This window comes from Martes martes, assembly GCF_963455335.1.
Source record: "Martes martes genome assembly, chromosome: 9".
Lineage (NCBI taxonomy): Eukaryota > Metazoa > Chordata > Mammalia > Carnivora > Mustelidae > Martes > Martes martes.
The window spans coordinates 80,076,220-80,100,492 of NC_137896.1; the positions used below are offsets into that span (position 1 = coordinate 80,076,220).

General features: G+C 46.1%; 1 protein-coding gene and 1 long non-coding RNA gene across 5 annotated transcripts in view; one reads left to right on the top strand and one right to left on the bottom strand.

Annotated features, from left to right (window-relative positions):
• On the bottom strand, nucleotides 1-2,706 carry LOC308348649. Its single transcript, XR_013967370.1, has 5 exons — nucleotides 2,553-2,706; nucleotides 2,292-2,371; nucleotides 1,398-1,532; nucleotides 893-1,147; nucleotides 1-707 (listed from the first exon to the last, which is right to left on the bottom strand). It is a non-coding gene; the product is annotated as an uncharacterized lncRNA (long non-coding RNA).
• The window catches only part of B3GNT2 (UDP-GlcNAc:betaGal beta-1,3-N-acetylglucosaminyltransferase 2), a 27,930-nt gene continuing 5,503 nt past the window's right edge, over nucleotides 1,847-24,273 (top strand). The window contains exons 1-3 of one of the 4 annotated variants that reach the window (XM_080812852.1): nucleotides 1,847-2,121; nucleotides 5,223-5,279; nucleotides 6,173-6,252. The gene's annotated coding sequence lies outside the window, so the exon portion shown is untranslated. The remainder of the gene's footprint in view (nucleotides 2,122-5,222; nucleotides 5,280-6,172; nucleotides 6,253-24,273) is intronic. The other 3 variants (XM_080812854.1, XM_080812855.1, XM_080812853.1) reach the window with 3 other exon arrangements.

Here is a 24,273-nt window from a genome sequence, read left to right on the forward strand (position 1 = left end):
GCAGCCTAGAGACATTTTTATTTAAACCAAGGAACATGGACTCAGGAATAATTACTTTGATGCAGAATGAAAGCAGAGGCTTCGTTTGTTTATTAATTTATACTTTCTCCAGAGTTCTTGAAGAATTTTAAATTTCTGTATTTCTTTAAAAATGTTTTATTAGCTTTCTAAATTGTGACAGTTAATATAACTGGAAAAATACAAAATGCAGAGTCAGTATAAGGGTATAAAATTCATCTCCCTCCTTCCCACACTCCAATCCCACACTTGGGATACCCGTGGTTAGCAGTCAGTGTGCATCCTTTTTGTTTTTCTATGAATATACAAAATCCAACTTGTTTCTTGAACTTTCATGTTTCAGTCTTAGGAGAATCATGGGATCAACATAAAAGCAAAAAGGTCTGAAGGCTGAAAATAAAAATTTTCCCAGGTCTGACTCCCAATCCCTGTTTCTAAAATCACCCACCCACGTGGCTCAGTGCATCCAGCTGCAAAATATTCTTTTGCTCAGAGCTTGGATCAGAGTAAGGGCCCACAGTCTAAAAGGCTGAACTCCTAGGTGCCCGAAATCCCTACATTTACATTTCTTTTCCCTTAGGCTAATTCCTCCTCAGAAAGCCTTCTGACAAATGCACATATTTGAAGGTGGAGTGTCCTTAATTGCCGGGTCTGGTCGGTCTGGTCACGTAAAGGGGATCTCTTTCTTCCTGAAGAGATAAGGACCAACAGACGGAGGTGCTTTCTGATGGGCCTAGGGCCAAGCTTGCCTCCCCACGGAGCACGCGCGTGACAAGCTGGCTGCGCCCAGCCTTTCAGACCTGCGCAACCTCCCCATCCGGTTGCGCTAGCTTACCTGGGGCCCCCAAACTTGGGTCCAGAGTCAGGGACTCACCTTAGAATGCAGTGCTCTGGCGAGCCAGCAGGGGCGCTGGGCTGAGGGTGCGTCTGTGGTTCCAGGTGTTTCGGCCGGTGGGTGTCGTAGACGCCAAGTCCTCACCCGGGAGTGGGGAGCCGAAGGTGAGTATCAGAGTTCAGCTCCTAGGTGTCTGCCCTGCCCCTCTGGGCGGCGGCGCGGGTTGAAGGCGCAGAGTCTGGACACCTTGCATTTCTGGCTTCCAAGATGCGCGTGGAACCTCGAGGAAATTCTCTGTAAGACACCACAAGGAGAAGAACTAAAACTTCCCCCTCACCAGTTCCTGGGCAGCTTCACAAATTCGAAGATCGGGTGGCAGTGCCAAGTAGGGCACCAGTGTAGGCCTTGGGCTCTACGGCGTCATTTGGGGGATCTAAGAGATGGCGGCAAGTATTGGGTGGGCAGAGAGCAACGGTCAAGTCCCACTTTGGCCCTGATTCCCCCTTCCCCAGTGGAACTCCGGATTTTGCAGGGGCGCACGCACCCAAACACTGGAACGCCGGCTGTGGTTCAGTCTAGGCCCAGTCACAAACTGGTTCTGGCTGGAAAAGGTCACTGGAGTCCTACCCAGGCTATAGGCTTAGTCCCCCAACATTAGGCGCACCGCAGGAGGGGCGACCTGCAATTGGAGAGATTTCGGTTAGACCGGGGTTGGAATAGGGTCGAACTGTCCTGTTCTTCCGAGGAGGTCTACTTCCTGGGGGCCCTTTCCCCCCAGTTTAACCCTTTACTTCCCACGTGTGGACCTGGAGGCCCCGGAGGGTCTCTGGAAGCTAGGAGGAGCACCAGCCTGGGCGAATCTCGGGCGCCAATTGGCAGACAGGCTGGAGCTCGGCCTTCCCCAAACTTGGGGCGCCGGGCTGCGGGCCCGGCTGGGCGGTGACGTGAGGGGTGGTGCCGGGCCTGATTGGCGCGCCGGGCGGGGGCGAAGGCGGGGCCGGACCCGGGCGCCCAGAGGCGGCGGCGGCGGCGCCGGGAGCTGGAGCCGGGAGTGAGAGTCGCAGTGGCGGTGGCGGCAACAAGTGCCGGAGACAAGCGGTGCCGGTGACTCCCCCGCCGCCGACACCCCCCGGCCGCCCGTCGCGGAGCAACGTATGGAGCGGGAGCGGCGGCGATCGCCGGGCTGAGCCGCGCCGAGCGGCCGGGACGTGGATGCGGCCGGGATCTCCCGCCCCCGCCCCGCTGAGCAGGAGCTGCTCCCGGACAAGGTAGGGCCGGGGCGGGTGTGCGCTCGCGCCCCCTCCCGCCCCTCTTCCCCTACCCCAGCGTCTCCCCCAGCCCGCGCCACCTCCTTCCCATCTCTGCTTCGCGCTTCCCCCTGCTCCGCACTGACTCCTCTCCCTCGCAGTCCCGTTCCTCGCCGGTTCCGGCTTCGTACCGGCGCGCCACAGGAGGAAACCGTTCCCGGGTGGCTCCCGCCGCATTTAGGCGTCCCCTCTCCCCTCCGGCATCCTTACCCTGGAGGAAGAGGATAGCGAAACCAGGAGCAGCATGTCTTTTTAGTCTCTTGTCCTGTTTCACCCCCACCCACACGGGGCCCTGGGACATCCCCCCTCCTCGCTGCACCCCAGCTTCCGGGGGAGCCCGCGCGGGGGTGATGCAGGCATTGGGAAGGGGCGTCTGGGGCCGGCGTCCTCACCTGGCTTCCACGGGCGTTTTGGGGAGGGGGCCGTGTGTGATTTCTCACTCGCACCCCGTCACCCCACCCTTGCACTGCGCTGGTCTCGGTTGCCGCATGGGGAGATCAGGTGTTTTGTGAGCCAAAGAGCCGCCCGCCGCCGCTCCCCACCCCCATCTGCCTACCGCTGCCACCTCCGGGTCCCCAAAGGCTGGTTTCTGTGAAACTTAGGGAGAACCTTTCGCGATGACCTCTAAAAAATTGTTTCACGCCGCCGGCGTTGAATGATTAACTAGGCTGCTTGTCTGAGACCTGGGGAGGGGGATGGGTGGGTGCTGCCCGGAGCCCGTGAGGCAGGCCTTGGCCAAACACCTCGCTGGAAGGGTGGGCGTGGGGGCGCTCAGTGGGACCCCGCGGGCGGAGATCCTGGAGGCTGCCCGGGAACGGCAGGCGGACCCTCCTGGAGGTAGTAAAATCAAGTCATCTTAATATCCAGGCCACGGTATTTTTCATTTAGGACCGGAGAGCCCCAGAACCTATTATCTCCCTACAAGTGTCAGGGCGTGAAAGCTTATCTCTGAGATTAATACACTGTAAACCCGGGTGGCGAGGAGGCTCCCTCTCCTGCTTAAAACTCAGGGATGGGGTGTTTGTCTTTGCTCCCTTATCACTCATGCCTACTCATGGCCTCGTGAACCTTCCCAATTTCGTAGAAAGATAGTTTAGAACAATTATACCATATTCTTCTGCCTCTCCCATGTTGGAGCCTTGCTGTAGATGGTAGATTGCCAAACCAGTTGGTGAATATGGGCGTCTACTTGTTACAACAAATTCTTCCGGTGTATTTTGCTTCGGGAGGTGGTCAACAGGGTCAGGATCGGGAGCAGGAAGGCGGGGAGGGGAGGGGGGATCGGAGCCTAACCCAGTCTGAGGGCTCCCAGCCCAGCTGTCTCCTGGTTGCGCCCATGCGGATCTGACAGCTTACCCTGGTGGGAGGACAGGCTTGGGCGATCATTTCTTCCCACTGCCCTAGTTCTCACTTCTCTTTCTTTTGAATAGAGGTTATTAAGCCTGGTGGAATTTGAGAGAGTGTTATACACACGGTCCCTGGTCTCTTAGGTTAGATTTTAAGACCGGGGAAGTACAGAACACTATAGAATTCTCTACAGGGGTAAAACTATCCCCCTGCCCAGCTTTGTGAATGTCTGTATCTTTGGCTCTAACGTTTGAAATAACTTGTTCAGTTTGAAATACTGCTTTCCCCTTGGCCATCTCCCAACAGCAGGGGCTCACTGCTCTTAATTTCACGTGTGTTGGTGAAAGGCCTAATTCTCCATAAAAGTTCCAAGTTCCCACCCTCACTGTTCACTGGTCTTGAATCTGCCACATATGATTCTGTGATCTCGGGCAGGTTGATCATCCCAGCCATATTTTCCATAACGGGTTTTGGAAGCGCCTGCTCTGCAAGATTGTTTTTGAGGACAAATAGGATAATGTTTGTCAAACTCCTGGCTCTGCATCATGGGAATTAAGAAGCACTTAATGAGTGGTGGTCATTGTGTAATCAGTATGGAAGTTCCTCTAGGCATCAACTTCCCTTTACCAAAAACAGTAACTGGGAACCATTTAGATTGGTCTGACTGAGACTGAAATCAGCCAGATTTGGCAGATGCAGATAAAGTTTTTAAAATCCAAGAAATGAAGTAACCTTTTCATGAAAATAAGCATAATATGCTTGTAACAATTAATGATTTTTTTCCCTGGGTTTCTTTCTTTTTTTTTTTTTTAAAGACTTTATTTATTTGACAGAGATCACAAGTAGGCAGAGAGGGAGGGGGAAGCAGGCTCCCTGCTGAGCAGAGAGCCCCATGCAGGGCTCAATCCCAGGACCCTGGGACCAAGACCGAGCTGAAGGCAGAGGCTTTAACCCACTGAGCCACCCAGGTGCCTCTGGGTTTCTGATGGATAGCTGAGTAATGGCTTGTAGTTTTGAAGAGTTCCTTGTTAAAAAAACACAATTTAGATTTCTCCAATTCTAAGATACTGCAGTTTTGCTAAAATAGGAAAGTGGAACTGATAATTCATGGTTGATTTCTCATTATACAATTTGTTCAAATGTGTGCCTTTTAAATTTTAATTTATTATTATTATTATTATTTAAATTTTATTTTATTGAGGAGAGAGAGAATGAGAGAAGAAGCACAAGCAGGGGGAGGGAGAGGGAGAAGTAGACTCCCTGCTGAGCAGGCAGCCTGCCCAGTTTGTGAACCGTTGGACTGAATGACTCACGGAATCACTGATGGACAGACAAACGGAGGACTCCATCCCAGGACCTTGGGATCATGACTTGAGCCGAAGGCAAACACTTAACAGACTGAGCCACCCGGGTGCCCCCAAATGTGTGCCTTTTTTAGAGATGCATTGGAAAAAAGGGAGTTATATTAGGAAATGAAGAGAATCTTAAAAAAAGAAAAAAAAGGATCATTCTGCTTTACATGATGTGTTGTTGGTACAAAGCTAGGATGTTCTGGATAGAAATGTATGAGGCATTTTAGCTGATGCAGGATATGAAAAAAGATGAATCCATTGTTTCTTAAAGAAACTTTGAAACTTCAAGTTTTTATGTTTTCTGGTAATGCTGGTTTGTTTTATTTTGTTTTGTTTTTTGTTTGTTTTTGAACCATAATTCAGGGATCCTGACCAGTGCTGTGAATGTGCCTGATGCGTACTCTGTTCTTAACATACTGGGTCAGTGCTTTTCATTCTTTCTAACTTGCTTAATAGCCACAATATTTGACTTTACTTTATTGGACAGTTTGTTAAAGACTTTGACAATTAATAAATGCCAATGGTTACTTTTATAAACATTAAGATTCTTGCACCTGGGATATTTGGTTATATAATCTCTTGCAACATGTCCAGTTGTAGTGTATAAGTTATAAATACTGGAAAATTCTCATAAAGACCTTTGGGTCTTATATGGAGATGCTCAGAGGCAACTAAAATCATTGCAATCAATTGCCTGGCAATTTTAGTGTATACAGAACGTTAAAACATGAATTAAACTGGGCTCTGACAATTTGAAAGTTGGGTTTCCTGGCTGACATCATCAAAAGTACCCAGGAAGGACCACAGCGCATACAGCCAACAGGTGTGTAGGAACAGCTCTTTCCTCCCCCATACTCCTCCTCAAGGTGGGATAACTGTTAACTAGGTGCTTGCCAAAGATGTCTGCAAATTGTAGGATGAATAAATTCCTCTCTCTGGGGAGGCAATTACCGTTCGAATAAGAGGTATAATGTGTGTGGTATAAGACTTTAAGAAAATTGATGTAATGATTTCATCATCACCTGGTGATGAGGCTTTGCTAGTCTGAACAGAACTTCGGTGGGAAGAACTTGTACTTGACAGAGAATTTGTTATTAGGGCATATGTGGTACAATTACATTACTGCTGGAAAAAGTTAATTGTACCAGTTTTCTGTATGTTAAAACTCTGAGCTGAGATTTTCCATGTATTATATGTTGCCACTGCTGTGAACTTTATGTTCTTTGCCCATCAGCTTTGTCTCCTTGACTTTTTAAATTTTTGTAACAGAATTCAAATTTCCTTTAATTTTTTTTTTTTTTTTTTTTTTAAAGTAGGTGCCATGCCTAACGTGGAGCTTAAACTCAGAACCCTGAGATCAAGAGTCTCATGCTCTACTGACTGAGCCGGGCAGGTACCCCAAAATTCAAATTTCTTTTGAGAACATTTTGATAAAGTTATACCATGTCTTGAAATATTTTGTGTGATTTTAGTTTTAGGTGTTTCCATAGTTAACTTTGTTACAAATTATTTTCTGTGCATCTGTGAACATTCCCTTAGAGCAGGGTTTAAAATTGTATTCTGATGTGGCTACAGAGGGGAAATTCCCAGTAGCCAGGAAGTTGATACTTTCTACTTTTCATTCTGTGGCATTTAAAAACAGGTTTATTGTTCCAGTGTTTTCACTCTGATGTGATTAGGATGTACGTTGCTTCCCAGAATACTTTTAAAAAATGATTACCCGAGGGAATCAATTCTAGAATGTGGCCAGGTTCTGTCAGAGTGGTGGTTTAGCGGTTAAGAGTATGAACTTGGAGTCCATCTGATGAGGAAGTTTTTTTCCTTTAACTTGAGCTATAGCATACAGTAAAGTGTGAAGTGCTCTAATGTTGTGTGTGGCTCCTGAATGTCTATCCACCATCCTGCTCCAGAATTAAACATTTTCAGTACCCCAGAAGGTGCCTATGCCCCTTCTAGTCAATATCTACCCAGTAGAGGGAAGTTTCATATCATCTTAGATGTGACTCCTTTCATATAGATTGGTTTTGCCTGCTCTTGAACCTAACAGAAGTGGAATTACAGAATCATACCGTGTATAGTCTTGTGAAACAGATCTGGTTTTGAGTTGGTTTTTGCCACTATGTGACTGTGGTTACTGTGACTAAGTTACTTAACCTCTCTGAGCCTCAATTTCTTCATTTGTGAAATGCGGGAGATGAAATTCTTATCTCAGATTTACTAGGAAGATTTTCTAGCATTGTGCTTGACATGTGGTTTCCTTGTCCCCCTTTTATTTCTTTACAAAGGTGCTAACTAAAGGGATGCCTGGGGGGCTCAGTCGGTTTAGCATCTAGCTCTTGGTTTCAGCTCAGGTCATGATATCATGGGTCATGAGATGGAGCCCCACTCAGCAGGGAGTCTGCTTGAGATTCTCTTTCTTTGTCCCCTCCTCCAACTCATGCATGTGTTGTCTCTCTCTTTCAGAATAAATAAATAAATCTTTTAAAAAAGTGGTAACTAAAGCAATTGTCTCTTCCTTGTTTTAACACGCTATTTCACTCTTAAATTTATGTTGGTCTTTTGCTGAAAGTTAGAAGCCAAGTCTTTGTTGAGTCATTGTTGATGTAGCTTTCAGCTTAAATAAGACATATTATGTCTCGATAACTGATCTCCTATTATTTATTTTTTTTAATTATTTACTTATTTTGGAGAGAGCGAGAGAGCAAGTGTGTGCAGGGAGTGGGGCAGAGGGAAAGGGGGAGAGAGAGTCTCAAGCAGAAATCAAGTCAGGTGCTTAATGGACTGAGCACACAGGTGCCCCTCCTATTATTTTTAATTGACATTTTCTTTGTAAGTCATGAAATGACAGTTACTGAAATGTCCTGTTTAGAGCCAATCAGTCGCTGTCTCCCGCAAGTATATAAGCTATAAGCTAGGATGCTTATAAGCTAAGATGCAGTGGTGACAGCTCACACTTGATTATGAAATCTATGGAAGAGTTTAAATAAGAGGGAATGGTAAGTGGCTGGGGTATCCACAGTGTTTTGTGAAATAATTATTTCAGAAGTGAAAGCACAGGGCCAGTTTTTAGGCTCAGACCATTGCATGCTCAGACAAACCTTTTAAAGCCTTTGCAACTTATATATACTGTAAGCGGTAGTATGTATTCAGTGGTCTCATGTTCCCAGGGTTTTGGTGGGCTTTTTGGATACTTTCTATTTTTGGAGCCATTCTTTAACTGTAACTCGGGTGGTCCTGTGGCATTCTTTCTAAAAGACTTTTTTTCTTATGGTGTTTATTTAGGGGGGAAAAATCAAGGTAAGGTAAAGGAAAATAACACTGTAAGTGCTCTTAACTTGGTTTGGGTCCTTCTAGATTCTTTTCTCTATATCTCTACACCTCTAGAATAGGCTTAGGAAAAACATATTGCTGATGCTTTAGGCAAATTTAAAATGGATTGTGTGGGGTGGGCGTGCCTAGAGATATATCTGGCTGAGAGGGCATGAGGCTTTGAAGGTTTGGGTTCAAGTCCATCCTCACTGTGGCCCCTACTTGTGACTGTACCATTGTCAGGAGTTCTGGGCATGCAGTCCCCCAGCACCCCCCATCAGGACCCCAGTCTTCCAGATTATAGTGGCTGAGGGAGAAAACTCGTCCTTGGGACCACCTCCCCCTAAGACCTCAAGTCGATGTATAATCAGATGAGCATTTTGTTCACTTAGCCAGCATGCATTAATTGAACATTTACTATATGCCTAGCACTGTGCTTGGCCCCATGTGTGTTCCTAGATAGGTCAGGCACAGTCCTGCCCTTGAGTTAACCAGTCTCTGGAAACTCTAACCCAGAACTGATGAAAGGGTGCTCTTTTTGAGGTGCAAGCAATGTGCAGTTTGGGGGGCAGCCAAGAAAGGCCTTCTGAGGAACTCGTGTTTGGGCTTAGCCCTAACAGATGGATTAATAACTTTTCGGAGGCCAGAGGCAGGTATCGCAGGCTTGTGGCAGTGTGTCAGGGAAATAGCAGGTGATCCCGCTGGTTTGGAGGTCAGGGTGTTTAGGAAGGGGTAGTAGCACATGGTGCAACCCCAGTGACCATGCATCAGATGGCACTAGATAGTCATGGAGGTTGTGGGAGCCATGGAACATTCCTGCAGAGGGGATGCGGTGACATGTCAGGGTCAGACTTGCATTTAGGAAGGTGAGCTTGAACCTGATAGGTAGATGCAAGGCAGGTGTGTTCACGGCCCTGTGTCATTTTACAGCCTCCTGATGGAAGACTATTTCCCATTGCCCCTCAGCAGTCTCTTCTCTGAAAGAATGTGGAGGAATATGTACAAACTGAAATTACTTTGTAAACTTCTCTGCTCAGAAACCTCCAGTAGCTCTTCCTCTCAGACTGAAGTCAGACTAAAGGCAGGGACCTTCTGTCACCTCCCGGGCTCTTGGTTCAGTTGACTGTAGCCACACTGGTCTCTGCGTTCTCCTGCTGCTGGCATTTGCAATGGCTGTTTCCTTTTCCTGCCCCGCTCCTGCCACCTTGTTCTTACCCTTATCCTCTGTGCTGTCCTTTGTATTTTGTCTGAGTTCTTACCAACTGTATGATGATTGGCCATGTAACTTAATTCTTGGTTGTCTGTTTTAAATACTGCACAGTTAGCACAGGTGCTTGATACTTGTTGAATTCGGTCACTTTCTGGGGGAAAACTGGGTGCCCAAAAACCAGGCCAGGGATGGTACAGGATTAAAGTGTATGTATTTGACTTATTTGAAAGAGAGTGAGAGATAAGAGGACTGATGTTTGTGGGATGGGGTTTGGAAACCAGTACAGGAAAGTGTGAAGGAGATGATCTACAGATATAGGTATGCTGGGGATCTTTTTAACATTTGCAACATTGGAGGTTGTAGTGGTCCAGAGGGTCCAGGGGATGGGAGCAAGGGAAGACCCAGGAATAAGCTTGAGCCCAAAACTGTGGAGAGCACCCATTTGGGGGCATGAGCCCAGGAGCAAAGCTATGAAGATGCAGGAGAACAAGGAAGAGAATCCGGGTTCAGTGGTCTTGAATTTGGGATGGGGTCAGTGTTAGGTGCCCTGGGAAGTCAGGAGAGGTCAAGGACTAGGAAGATTCTGGAGGATGAAGGGAATTGGAAAGGTCTGGGCATGACAAGGAGCAGAACATTTTCAGGATGTTGACAGAGAAGGGAAAGAGGGCCTTGTGCTTGGAGCTACTGGGAGGAGGGAGAGCTTTGAAGGTGAAGGAGAATGGAGATCCACCCTTGATACTGGACCCCAGGGGAGCATACAGTGCTGTCCCAGGGCACGGTAATCTTATGAGGGCTGGGGAGTGACTTACTGGAAAGGGGAGAGTGGTCCTTGTGGAGAACTTGAAGTAGATTTTGGTGCTAAGAGCTGACTTTAAAAAAAAACAAAAAACAAAAAAACCTTTGTAACCATGGCAACCCACTTGGCTTCTGTTGCCTCCCCCACCCCCGCAAAATAGGGAAAAACCTGCACAGCCATCCTCACATGTTGATTGTTTAAATCCAGTGCAGTCATGAATATGAAAGTGTTAACACTCCAGTAAGGTTATTTCTATGGAGCATAAACTTGCTAAGGTTTTTAATTTGTGCTTCAGAATTATGTTGTTTTTTATTTTCTTTGGAAAGCACTTAACATCCAGATGCTTCTCTGAAGTGCTTCTCTTTTGAGTCCCGGTCAGAGAGTAATACAGTTACGTTAAAAAAAAAACAAAAAACAAGACAAAACAAAATAAAACCTTCAAGTCTAGCTCTAGATTATTCATTGGGAAGCCTAGTGATGTTTGCAGAATCAAATATATTTATTTAGCATTGCAAAGGTCTAATTGGGTTGGTTACAAATACCATCTTTTCTGAATATTTAACATTTGGAACTAAGAAAATATATTTTACATTTATTATTTTATGGCTGAATTTGATGTTTGTTTAAAAGGGACTTATGTAGCTTTTATTCTTAAAGTAAATGAGATGCAGCCGTTTTATTTTTCTTCTCTTCACCACATAAGGAATTATTTTCTTCAAATGAACTTAAAATATCTCTCATGAATACTCCTATTTTTAACCGAATGTTTGTCTCTTAAATTTTTTTTCTTAAGGTTCTGATGGATCCTTTAAAAAAAATCCTCTTTATAATGGAAATTTTCAAACCAGTACAGATAGAGAGAGGTATAGGATGAGGCCTCAGGTGGCTGCCACTGGTGTCAGCATGATGCCCTCTTTGTTTTCGTCCCTACCCCACACATGAGTAGGAGGCTGTGTGGGCACCACCCTGAGTGGGAGGACACATCCTGGTGGACCTCCAGGTCACCAGTTGGAGAAACAGAAACTATGGGGGTGTTTGGACCCCCCATGGAGAGGGAGAGGTGAGCAGAGGGTGGACACTGGGCAATCACGGATTGCTACAGCCCCTGATATTTCCAAGTAGGTAATAGCGAAGGTGACATTCACAGACATATTTAAAATTACATGATTTAAGCTGCTTGGTAAAAGAGGCCCGGTTTCTAAGCAGCTCAGTCCTGTGTTCATATGTTGAGTAAACATAATCTCTTTTATTTTGGCAACATAAATTTTTCTTGGCAGGTGGCCAAAGAAAGAAGTGTTCCCATTTCATCTCTTCAAATATGTGGACATACATCTTGGTCAAACAGCCCCCTTTTTAATAGAACATCTGGATAAAAGGCCAAAATGTCCGTTTTGAGGATGTGTATTTTCAGTCTATAAGATTTATTTTGATAATTTGAAAAAGCAACTTAAAAACAATCCTTAAGCTTCTTTTAGTGACTTTTTGAAATTTGCCATGGGAGGAGGGGAAAAAGAGTCAGGAAAGGGAAAGGAGTCTAGGAGAAGGGAACTGGGGTGGGGGCATTTTGCTTGTTTGGTACCCTATTCTGAAGTTGCCACCCCAGGGTCACTCGTCACTAGACAGGTTGTCTTCTGGGATGAGGATGGTCCCTGACTGGAGGAGAGGTGGCATCCCAGGGGGAGCCCCGTTGAATTGGATACTCGGCATGTGTGAGGAGCGGTGGCTGCCACTCGGGTTGGAATGCTTTGATCTCTCAGTTACAGCACGTGAGGGGGCGGTGTCTTGGTTCCACTCCCCCAGGGCTGGGGAGAGTGGGATCTTGGCTCACCTGGAACCATTCCGGCTGGGAAGCATTGCTGGGGGTGAGGGGTGGGTTCTGGGTAACTAGTTCTTGGCATTCCTTTTGAGAGGTCCAGTTTTGGGGGAACCCCGAGCGCTGGCAGGGAAGATTCAGAACAGGGCACTGACGGAGTAGAGGTTGTCCTCCTGGTGGAGGCTGCGGCATTTGAACCTGGGTCTTTGAGGATGAGGCTAGGATTAAGAAGCTGGAGAATGGCCATGAAGCAAAGGTGGGGGAGGGGAGGACAGGGGTTGTTGTTATGGGGTGCAGGTGCTTGGGAGTTCTCTGGGATGGGATTGGGAGAGTAGCATACTTGGATCTAGGATCAGGTCTTTGTGAGAGTGCTTAATGAGGATGGGGGTGCCTACCTCCCCTGTACCCTGACTGTGCCCACCACACAGCTCCATGCCTGTCTTCAAGTTTGGTAGCAACAGGGATGGGAACCCATTTGGCATCCCAATTCCTGCCACTCTCCTTCCCTTCACTGTCCATCTTGGGAACCTCAGGCCGGGTTTGGAAGCAGTTGACTTAACTGTAAAATGAGGATACCTCAGGAACCATTTCACAGGACTGAGTACCCAGTTGGGACCTTGGCATGCTTACTGGCACATGGACAGGCCCTCCGTGAATGGGTAGGGTCTGGTATGCACTTGTTAGTCTTGTTATAAGGAGTGTCCCTGTGCTACCTCCATCCCATTCCTTCGTTTCTTGTCTCCCCACCCCCCGCAAGGTATTAGCTGTGTTGAGTCCTTAGATTTTAATATAACATGATTTAAATCTCTGCACATGCCAATTCTGCACAACTTTCTATGACTTTCATGCATGTTTTCAGAACAGTGAGTCAGGCAGTTAACTCAAGGCTGCTCCTCTAAGGGACTCTAAATGGGTATGACTGGAGTCCTGGAGGCTGAGGCTGAGGCGTGGTACCTCAGGCTCCTCGGTAGCACCTTCATTGTAACTAAGAGTAGGTGCTCTTCACGAAAACGTGTCCCTGGGAACCTTCATCCTAATAGCCAAGAAAGGGAGACTTCCCAAGACAGTTTATTAAGTCACTTAAGGTAATGAATGCCATTGGTGTTGATTTAAATATTAAACTTACAAAAGGAGTCTAATACACTATGTGCAATTTCAGTTTGCAGCATGTTCAAACAATATTTTCTTGATTTGGGGAGGTTATATTTTTATTTTAGAAGGAAGACAAATGGAAACTTTTATTTTGCAGGAAATTGATGGACATGCTCTCAAGTCTACATTTCATAGAGTCAAGAACTGCCAAATATAATTTAATAAAATTGGGAAGGGCAGTGGTTGCTTCCAAAGTTTGTCTGTGGAGCTTGTGGGAAGTGACATAGATGAATCTCTATGCCAGAGAAAATGGAAGATTGGATTTGGCTGTCCAGGTGCTTAGCAGTAAAGTGATTGTTTTAAAATAAAAAAGTTCTACGACTTTTTGTGGTCAATTATCACAACCCATGGAATTAAGTGGTGGGGGTATGACGTAATTTTGAAAGTCAATTTTCAATAAAACTTTGATGATAGTCAACTTTTAATTTTGTAAACATGTTGGTCTTTAGGTAAAACTTGCCTGTATTTTGACTATGTAAAAATGACAGTAATCTCTTTTCCAGTACTTCTATGAAAATATTCTCTTACTGATTTCATCAGCTTTTCCTTCTAAGTGTCTGTAGACAAACGGAGCCCACATAGCAGGCACCAAATTACCTCCTCCCTTCCCTATCTTTTTATACCAAGCCATGCTGATGGCCTACTTATTTCCAGAAGCATTTATACAAGGTCAGTTTGATAACTTAGTTTATATAATGGGATTCTTTTCTAGTCCAGTACTATAATTTATGCTTGTGCATTTTTATTAGTTTGTAATTGCCTTCCAACCCTTGGGCCCATGTTTCTTTATAGATTTATTTAATCATATTAGACTGTTTCCTGAGATGTCTTTAGGTTATGTGCTGCATAGAGATGACAACCACTAATGCTTCCGTGATGGCTGAGGGATGAGACACTGAGGGGGAAGGCACTGGAATTGGAAAAAGCATAGGGCCCTTGGCAAGAGGAGTGGCCTAGACTAACAAATAGCCGGGGGCCAGGTACGGGACTCTGGGGTGGGGGGCTAGACATGGTCGCCTGTGTGTGAAATTATTCAACAATGACTTGTTTAGAGTTGTGTGTACTCTTGATCAAAAAGATAATAAAATAAACATTTTTAGTTAGTCCGTGTTTCTTTACTGCTCCTCCCCTTTTACGTCTTCAGATTTGTTATATAGTCTGAGCAGCAGACACAAGAGATACAGAAATGCATGTGGATATGGCCCAGCCCCTGTCCTTGAGGCCCCCCACATCCTGTGGGTGTGTCAGATTTGTTAACAACAAGCGGATAAGTCAGATAAATGTGTGTGTTAGGTGTTCCAGCAGCAAAGGGGAAGTAATACAAACACACCCAGGAGAGGAGGGGTTCGGGGAGGGTGCCCCTCTGGGCAGTGCTGGAGCAGTGCGCCTCTTCGCCTTTTTGTAATTTATGTTGAAGGCCTAGAATCAAAGCTGCAGACTGTGAGGAAAAGACTTTGTCACTAACAGTGATTCTCACTGCTGGACTCAACTGTCCTGATTCTGCCCTTGGCGGGTCATCTGCTAAGACTCTGGGCCTCCTGGTACCTTGGTTTCCTCTTCTGCAAATGAGGTGATTGGCGTAGGTGAGCTATCAGGCCCTGGAGAGGAAATCCTTATGGCTTCTTTTTGATAATAAGCTTGGTCTGTGATCTGTGTGTGTGGAGTGTGTGTGCTTGTGATGGAGAAAACCAGTGAAAGGGTGAGATAATATGGTTTGTGGCCAACGCTTACTCTCTGGTCATCTTTTCTGACATGGGCTGGGGTCCTCTCCTCTCCTGACTTCTGGGCCAGCTCTGCACTGACCTGGAGCAGGGTACAGGGCCATGCTGGGACCCCTTGCTTCAGGCTGCGCTGCTGGGATGAAAAGGCAACATTTTCTCTGTGTAAACAGATCTCACAAAGGGGTTTGCCTGGGTGAGTTTATGATTAGACCAGTTTAGGCCCCTGTCTCTCGTTCTTTAGTGTGGACAGTACCTGACCCTCACCTGCAGGGACTCCAACCCTGGTTGGGAAGGCACCTGCCTTAGCGGACCAGGACCTCCGGCACTGTGAACCAGTGAACAGTTCTCAGCACGGGATTCTGTCTACAGGATTCCTTTCTCATGCTGATTGAGATTTTCATTCCAAAATTGTTTTTTTTAAGTCCAGCTTTATCTGGGGATTCTGGAAATCTTGAGCAACAACATTAGGTGGTAGAAAGAGTGAGAGCTTAGTCTTGGGGTCAGGGTCCAGGGTCCAAATGCTGGCTCCACGCAGATTAGCTCCATAACCTCAGACTAATTGCTTCATACTTTCGAGCTTGTGAAGATTAAATGAGAGGAGAACCACTGACATAGAAAAATGGGAAAGGGCATGAAGAGTAGGAAAATCAGGAAAGAAGCATGTGAAAAGAATAGTGTAAATTAAAACAGGGAGATAGCCTTTCTTTGTAAAGATTAAAAAGAAGGACAGCGTCCACAGTCAACACATGGGTAGCTCCGTGTTCTTGGGTGTGTGGTGAAGATAAACCAGTCTGGCCTTTCTTTTTGGTGGGGGATGGAAGGGGAGGAGAGGAGAATAATTGGATTGTTTACTTTCTCTCTGTAGTTTCCCAAAGGAAATAATAAGACAAAAAAGATGCATTTATGAGGTCCTTAATCAGTTTTTTTTGGTTATGTGGAAAATCACCAACAACTCATTAGTGATGATTGATAAGCCAGAACAAATGCCTGTGTCCCAGCAGAGATGCACAAGAGCTCTGCTGATAGGAGACAGACTGCTCAGATCATGCTCTTTCCTCTGTGAACTAAATCTGCTTTACAGAAATTAAATCTCAGTGGGGCACCTGGGTGGCTCAGTTCATTAAGCATCTGACTTGGTTTCGGCTTTCGGCTCAGGTCATGGTCCCAGGGTCATGGGATCAAGGCCCACGTCAGGCTCTGTGCTGGGTGTGGAGCCTACTGAAGACTCTCTCTCTCCCTCTGTCCCCTCCCCCTCCCACTGAAACTAAAAATCTCAGTGAATTCAGGAGCCAGCTGTGTTTGTTGTCAACACAGACATCCGTTTGGAGTTCTTCATTGTCTCTTATTTTATATTCCTGTATGATTTAATCCATTTTCTTCTCTTTATTTTTTTACATAGAGGGCCTGTGAAAGAAAGAACACATTCCAGCAGCCTCTCTGGTGGCTGCCCTTGTTCAGTGAGGCACAGATACCGGTCCTCTTCTTCTGGGTAGAGGCCCTGGGCCCACCAGCACTCACTTCCTCTTCCCAGTGTGTCCTCTAAGCCCACAGACTGGCCGGGTTACCTCTGCCTGCAGACACCCTGTGCCCCTTCAGGTCCTGCCTTCACCTCTGCTGTCCGCTAATGGGCAGTCACCTATATTCACTGTATCAGATCCATGTTTTATAATAACCCTTTCCTCCCGACTTCAGACTCAGAAAAAAGTATGCTTGGAGATGAAGTTGGGTTGGTGACTTAACAGATGGAGAACTTGGGCCAGTTTTTGACTGTTGCATCTCAGCTCCGAATTCACTGTATGTTGCCTGATAGATGAAAATGGATCAGGGACTTCAGATGTTTTACCTTCGCCTTCTGTAAGTGGAGGCTCTGAAGAGGATGTTGCAGAAGTATGGGATTTCCTTCCTGGTCTGGAACCGGGTTCCGGTAGAACCTGCTGTACTGTACTCCTAGGGACCTGCAGGGGGGTCATGGCTTTTTCCAGCTCTAGCAGCAGTGCTGGACTGGGGGAGCCTGGGCTCACCTGAGGTCACTGCTTCTCTGCCCCTATTTGTTAGCCCCATGTATATTCATACTGGAGCCCCAAAACCCTGGCCATTTAGTGAGCTGGCCACCTGATCTTTGTCCCAGGCTGTGGCCACAAGCTGCCCCTGTCTCAGCCATACATTGACATGCTAACCTGCGGTAGAAGGGGGTCTCCCCACTGCCTGGTTCTGGCAGCACCCTTGACTCCCTGTGCGTGGTGATTCTCTCTGCACGCTCACCCAGCAGTTTCTAAGACTTGTTTTCTCTCATTTTCCTGATGGGGCCTGTGTATTCCAGGCTTTGTGCCTGTACCCCAGAGGGTTGTTCCTGCTTTCCTGGGCACTGGCCTGTCTCTGGCCTGGGAATGCAGGAACTTTTCTGCCATCCATACCTTCTCAAATAAGCTCTGAATCTCTCTTCTGCGTTTGTCCTTTTTCTGGTACTTTTCATCTGCCAAAGCCTACTTGTTAGAATTCTATTCCATCTTTATACTTACTCACCAGGTTCTGAAACTGGTGCTTAAATTACTGTGTGATTTCTGCCTCCTGGTTGGACCCAGACTGAAATGCATCCCATGTAATGCCACTAAGCAAACAGAAGGATGGATCAGAGAGAAATCTCAAGGTTTCTCGAAAGGGCTATTAAGAGCCTGCCAGACTGCACTGTTTGTATGTAGGTCCCGGAGCTTGGAGTGGAAACACTTACCAAGGCATAGCCATGTACAACTCTTAACATGGGCTTCCAACACACATAAAGCTCCACAGGAATGGGGAGCTTGGGTAGCTCAGTCAGTTAAGCATCCAACTCTTGATTTTGGCTCAGGTCATGATCTCTCAGGGTCATGAGATTAAGCCCCGCAAAGGGCTCTGCACTGGACAAAGAGCCTGCTTAAGATTCTTTCTCTTTCTCAAAACAAAACAAAACAAAACAAAACAAACAAACAAAAAAAACTCCATAGGAAACAACTGCCTGCCTTTCAGCATTTCTTTTCTAAGATGATAGCCCACCTTAGGGAAGTGGGTACCCTTTGGATTTTAAGTCTGTGCGAAGGCCCTTCCTTCCTTGAGACATGTTTGCCCTGGGCCTCTATTGTCATGGTCTTGATGGCAGTTGCTCAAGGTCCTCCCCTTGCCAGGAAGGAGGTGTGGAGGCCCCCCTATTTGGGGTTAGGACAGAGGTGGGGTCTACTGCAAGACGAGGGACGGAGCCCTCACCTGGAAGCACGTGCACTCCCCGCACATAGGGCACGCTCAGTCAAACACACCCAAGTGTGTTGCCTTTGGTGGGTCTGGGCTGACTGTGGGAAATGAGGGCCTGGGCCATAGTGTCCATCCCCATTTACTGCTTCAGATCTTGTCCCCAAACTCCTAAATTTAATACAGACTCACTACTCCTGCAATTCATCTCTCTCTTAACACTAGAAAAAAATCCTTTAAATCTTTTTCTGTTGTACTTTGAAAAGGGGAATTTATGTAAATATGTGTGTGTGTCATTTGCCAGCACTAAGTAAGTGATTTTCCAGTGTCATATACACTCTGGAGAAAAAGTGTATATGTTTTAATCCCGTTTCTACTGACTATCTCACTGTATTCAATGAACTTGATCAGATGACCAAAATATCTGTCCATTTAGCAAATGCAGAATGACTCTCAGGTGCCATATGCTGGGGTAATGGTGGTATCATGTGAAGACCTCGATTATGGACTATGCCCAGGTCTGGCCAGCATGATCAGGAGAGGATGCCCTAACTTTTGGGAGCTGGGTGTACTAGCCAGGAGGTGACATTGGAATGAATTTGTTTGGAAGGAGTAGATGCTCGATGGCCTAGCAAAAGGAAGGCACTCTGCAGATAGCAAAGCAAAGCTGAGATTTTCTGGAAGAGAAATGTATTTGCTATGTTTACATGTTCAAGTGTGGATGGTGTGGAGATGGGGGATGTTGGCTGGGGATGGTGGAGGGAAACTCGAATCATTATGACGTGCCCTGGCTGGGAGCAGAAGGGCACGTGAGTGAGAGGACTGAGGCTGGTGTTTAGGCTGGGGCATATCACGGGGCAGGAGACCTTGTAGAAGAGGGGAAGAGTCCATGAGGCCCTGAGCTCTATGGAGAGGAGCTTTAGAAGACAACACAGGTAGTTAACGCTTTGAGCGAGCAGTAGCCTGCTGGTGGTTGTCAGACCAAATGGGGCGGGGGTGGGGGGGACAGCCTGTGCAGGGAGAGCGTGCGTGCACAGGGGACTAAAGACTGAGTAGTTGGGGAAGACGGTGTATCTGGGAGTCTGCTGGGAAGTAAGCCAGTAGGCTGTCACAGTAGCCAGTGTGGCCGAGCCTGAATAGAATAGAGGAGAGGTGATGAGGAGATGTGTGTCACATGGGAGCATGAGATTCGGCTCCTGGTTGGACGGGGAGAGCATGGTGAAGCAACAGTTCAAAGTAATTCTGGGGTGTACATCCAGGTGCCTGTGAAATCGGCCCATTACAAATAGGGGACCTAGGAAGAGGGACCCTACAAAACATTTAGTGGCTAATATTTGGAGTTAACTGGGTCAACCTGTGGTCTTACTTTTGGAGGTGATGTTTAAGATAGTGGGTAGATGGGTTTCTAGAGAGGGAGAATTTATAAAAGGCGCAGTGAGCAACAAAACTTGAGAAATGTGCTTAGTGTTGGAAGAATCAGAACCCTTGAAGGAGAACTACTGAATGTCCATTGAGTGGTAGACAACAGACTGGAATGGTATGTTATATCTTCCCCATTTTACAAATGAGGAAACAGACTTAGAGAAGTCAAGTAACTTGCCCAAGGTCACACAGCTAGTAGGTAATGTAACCAGAATTTAATTCTGGGCTGACTCCAGATGCCTGGCTGACCTTCAAAATGAAAATGGATCTGGAACATTTCTATCCTCAAACATCTACTAGGCTTGTTTTATAACTCCGTACTCTTTTACACTAAACATCTAAAACTCTTGTCAGTTTGACTAAAGGCAGGGTCAAGATGGCCTCTGGGAGGATTAATTCCCTGTCATCATTTGCTAAATTTTCTTCTTTCCCTTTTTCTGAAAGTTCTGTGCATGTTTATTTGAAGAAGGAACTTAGTGATAATTTTATCTTAAGTGATAAATACTACTTGAGAACATCAGCCATGTTGGACTTTGGGGAACTGTAATCAGTTGGGGACGAGAACATGTCCTGCCAGACACTTTCATGTATAATGTTGCCTGTGGGGGGGTGTGGGTGAGCAGATTCATTATATGTTCTTTTCCCTTTTAAGTACTAATACTCATACTAATGACTATGAACCAGATCCCTTGCATGTAGCTGGTAGTTGTTGCATGACTTAGAGATTAGAAAGCAACATCAGAGATACATGCATGTTCTCTCTCTGTGTCAGCTTCTAGGGGAGGTTAAGGGGGAAGACCTGGGCTTCCCTGCCCAGCCCTGGCAAGGACCCAGGCCAGGCTTCTTGCTACTATGAAGGAACAGGTTCTATGTATGGCCCAGCTCTTCCAGTCCCACCGAGCTGTTTCCCTCATACCTTGATCACCCCACTGTCTGCATCAGTGCTCAAAGCTGTTCTCTCCCCCAGAACCACTTAGCTGCAAACTGTCCCTGTCTCTGTTTATCAGAGCAGAGCCTGGAAAGGTCTGGCAGGGACCAGGGAACAGATGGGAGCAGCCTGGGAGATAAAGATTTAGGAAAGCCACTCTCCCCAGGCTCCTGGAGGGTGGGGGAGAGAAGTGGTCTGCGGAAGGATGTGCCCATTCTCCAAAGCGTGTACGGACATATTTCCCCCGCTCTCGTGGGATGGCAGTGGGCTTGGGCTCTTTCCCCCTTGAGGATTTGTGTGTCTGATTTGTGGGGGAGGATGAGTAGGAAGCAGTGACTCCTGGACACAAAGGCTGCTAGCCCTTATCATGATTGAACCAAGAGCTTGGATTTTCAGCCTCCTTGCCTCAGCCTGACCGGACAGGGGTGGCTGCTCATTTTACGTAATGGTCACAAGAAGGTCCTGCCTTTCTTTTTAACCTTGGCAATACTGCAGGGCCGTGCCAAGCACAGGTTTTGGGTCAGGCCAGGTGTGATTGCTGGCTCTGTCCCTGGCTAGCCAGTGGTAGCCACCTCCCTGAGCTCCTTGGCTCTGTCTGTGTGTGTGTGTGTGAGAGAGAGAGAGAGTGTGTGTAAATGTCCGGGAGTCAGAGTTTTAAGAATGAGTTTTCCTGGCCACATTAAAATGTTTTCTGGCCAGCATTTTGTTTCAGTGTTTCTAGGACTTTCAGAATTGGAAAAGACCTGTTAGGATCATCCCATTCCATGGTTCCCACTCTAGTCTCCCTGAATGAAATACTGGAATTGCATGGACTGCATATTGGGAAACAAAATGACGTATGTGAGGTGTTTTGTCCAGAATTTGGCTTTTACATAGTCATTAATCAAGTTTACTTATTTACCACCCTGCCTCCCATATGTGATTTTGACTCATGGTAGTTTTGTAGGTTCAAAAGTATAAATGCAAAGCTTTAAAATATTTAATAATTTTTAAGGAGATTAGCCATGGAAAATAAGACTAATGTCCCATTAGTCATAACCCTGTGCAGCAGCATTCACTTGTAGCATGGTTTAAGCTGCTTGGGTTTGAATCCTGGCTCTGCCATTTATCAGCTGTGTGACCCTGGACAAGTTAAATCACCTCTCTGAGAGTACCTGCCTCACGGGATTGCTGGTGCCTGGCAGGTACCTCAGTTTTTATTAAAACAGGGCATATGGGGGCGCCTGGGTGGCTCAGTGGGTTAAAGCCTCTGCCTTTGGCTCGGGTCATGATCCCAGGGTCCTAGGATCGAGCCCCGCATCGGGCTGTCTGCTCAGCAGGGAGCCTGCTTCCTCCTCTCTCTCTCTGCCTGCCTCTCTGCCTACTTGTGATCTCTCTCTCTCAAATAAATAAAATCTTAAAAAAAAACAAAACAAACAAAAAACAGGGCATAGGTATTCATAGTCCTTTCTAATAGATGGCTTCAGATAAATAGCACAGGCTCAAGGAAAGCTGTAGGGTGGGCTAGGGTTGGATGTTGTCCCCAGAGCCTCTTCTGAACCCTGCAGGGTCCATTACAGTGATGGAGTGACTATGGGACTGAGGCCATGACACAGGCAGTAGATGTGTGTGGTCAAGGCTATTCAAGGGCGGACATGGTAAGGCAGCATTAAAGAATGTTCAAATAACCTACAATCCTACCACCCCGATTAAACCAGCTTTGGTTTTGTGTGGTTATTTTATCTGGATTTTCACATAGTTTAAGCATAACATCTGTGCTATTTTGTAATCCATTTTCAGCTAACAAGTGTATTTTTCCTGTTTCTACCTCGCTTTTCTAAATATTTTAATTGCAAAATAAAGAAGGAAGTTTTTTTCCATTAAACAGAACTAACTGAAGTGTTTCAGAAATTTCAAAACTGTTCAGTCCTTATGGGGGGTGGGGAGACCTCACTCCCAGGCACAAGGTGAAAAGCTAAGGTTATTCTTTGTTTGCATATGGGATTTTCTCCTCTTTCTCTTGCTCACCATAAAAATTCTGTGTTTCACAGTAAGGGTTGTATAACAACTTCCCCAGCTTTGGGGTAAGTTTTCTTACTCAAATTCTTTTTAAGCAATGTAACTTCCTGCTCAGAAAAGGACACGTATTGGTTTTATGTCTGCAATGGGAATATTTAGTCAGATATTCAGAGAGCTTTTTCCCACAGATATTTTTATGGGGTCACTGTTTCATCCTCCTTTCCATGAACTTTGGTTTGTTGTAAGAGCCTGCCAAAAGCCGAGTTCTCATGTGAGGAACCATGCCCAGGTCACAAATAAAAGACCACATTTAAACTAGATGGAAATGTATAATTGAGAATCTCGGTTTTCCCATCCTTCCTTCTCAGGTTGGAAGAAACGCACTGAGCAAGTAGTGGTGAGAGTTAGCCTAAGCTGCATGTTTGGGAATTTGGACCTGGGAAGGCTGGCCCGTTCTCAGAAGGGGTGCTGGGAACTTCTAGGCACTCCCATTTCCCTTTCTTTGGAGAGTCTTGGTAATGATCAAATGTACCTTGGGTCCATTTGAGCTAACAAAGAGTATTTTCCTGTGCTTTGGGGTTTTTTTTTTTTTTTTTTTTTTTTTGTCTTGAGCCAGCCCTTGAGACTTTGCTATTGACCTACCTGGGTTGGGTTACAAGAATGTGGCCGTGCCTTGTAGAAAAAGGAGATCCAAGGAGCCCTGGGTTGAGAACCAGAAAGCTGCATCATGTCACCCTCATGTATTTATGAGGTATATTTAGGCAGCTCAGTTAACCATCTCTGGGCCTCCATTTTTCTCACTGTTAAGGGGCTATCCTTTCAGCTTCCCTTAGGGGACGCAGATGAGAATTGCACAAGAAAATGCTCTGCAGTCTGGAATCCTTGGGCAGATGGAAGGTGGGGATGGTGTCCCTTTGAGACCCACAGAGCCCTGTGTTGGCCGAGGTGATGGGAAGTCCTGGCTGGGTCTTGATCATGGAAGTAAAAGCCTGAATTGCAATGGATGAAGTTGGAAATCTTGCCAGAAAACATGTTTTCTTCAAAGTATTCCCAAAAGAAGGAACGGTGCTTTCCATGAGAGAAACTTCAGACCATCAGACCATCACTTCAGACATTTATGGTTGGATTCCTGCCCCATAACCTGAATGTACTACCAGCTCAGTTATCTGGAATCATCTCACATATTATTCACCCGGAATCTTCCCCTAGGAAGATCAGCTCACAGGTTCAGAACTCATTATGTAGAGTTCTGTGCTTCCCCTTTTTCTTCCTTAAGCTGACCTCTCTTACTCTAGAAATTTCAAAAATAGTCTGCTGGTAGCCATATTCCTTTTCTGAGTTGAAAATTTTGGTACTTAGCTGTTCACAGTGTGTGCTGTTTTTTCCTGAGTACCTTCCAAATCTTCCTCATTGTGGGCTTTCTCCATTCATCCTCATGCTTTTCCTTATTGCCCTTGCTTCAAGCTGTTTACACGAAGCACCCAAGACATAGAGATCAGAGATACGGGGTCAAGAGCTACTATAGCTTTAGGAGAGTTAGCCCAATTTAGAGAGAATCAGTTGTTTTTGAAAACCATTTTGTCACATCTAGAAGCCAAACAAAACAAAACAAAACAAAACAAAAAACCCCAAAACCAAACCCTTAAAATTATGATTTATTTTCTTAAAAGATGGCTGTTTCTTTATCTGTATGAAGTACCCGTACAAGTACATTCTGAGTGTCCATTTGAGTTCTCTTCTCCGTGTAAGTAAGGCCCAGAACAAAAAGGTTTAAGTTGCCAAAGGTGTATGGGACTGAGACCTTCAGTTTATTCCTTAGGTTTGCCCAGAAGCTCATTTGAAAGGA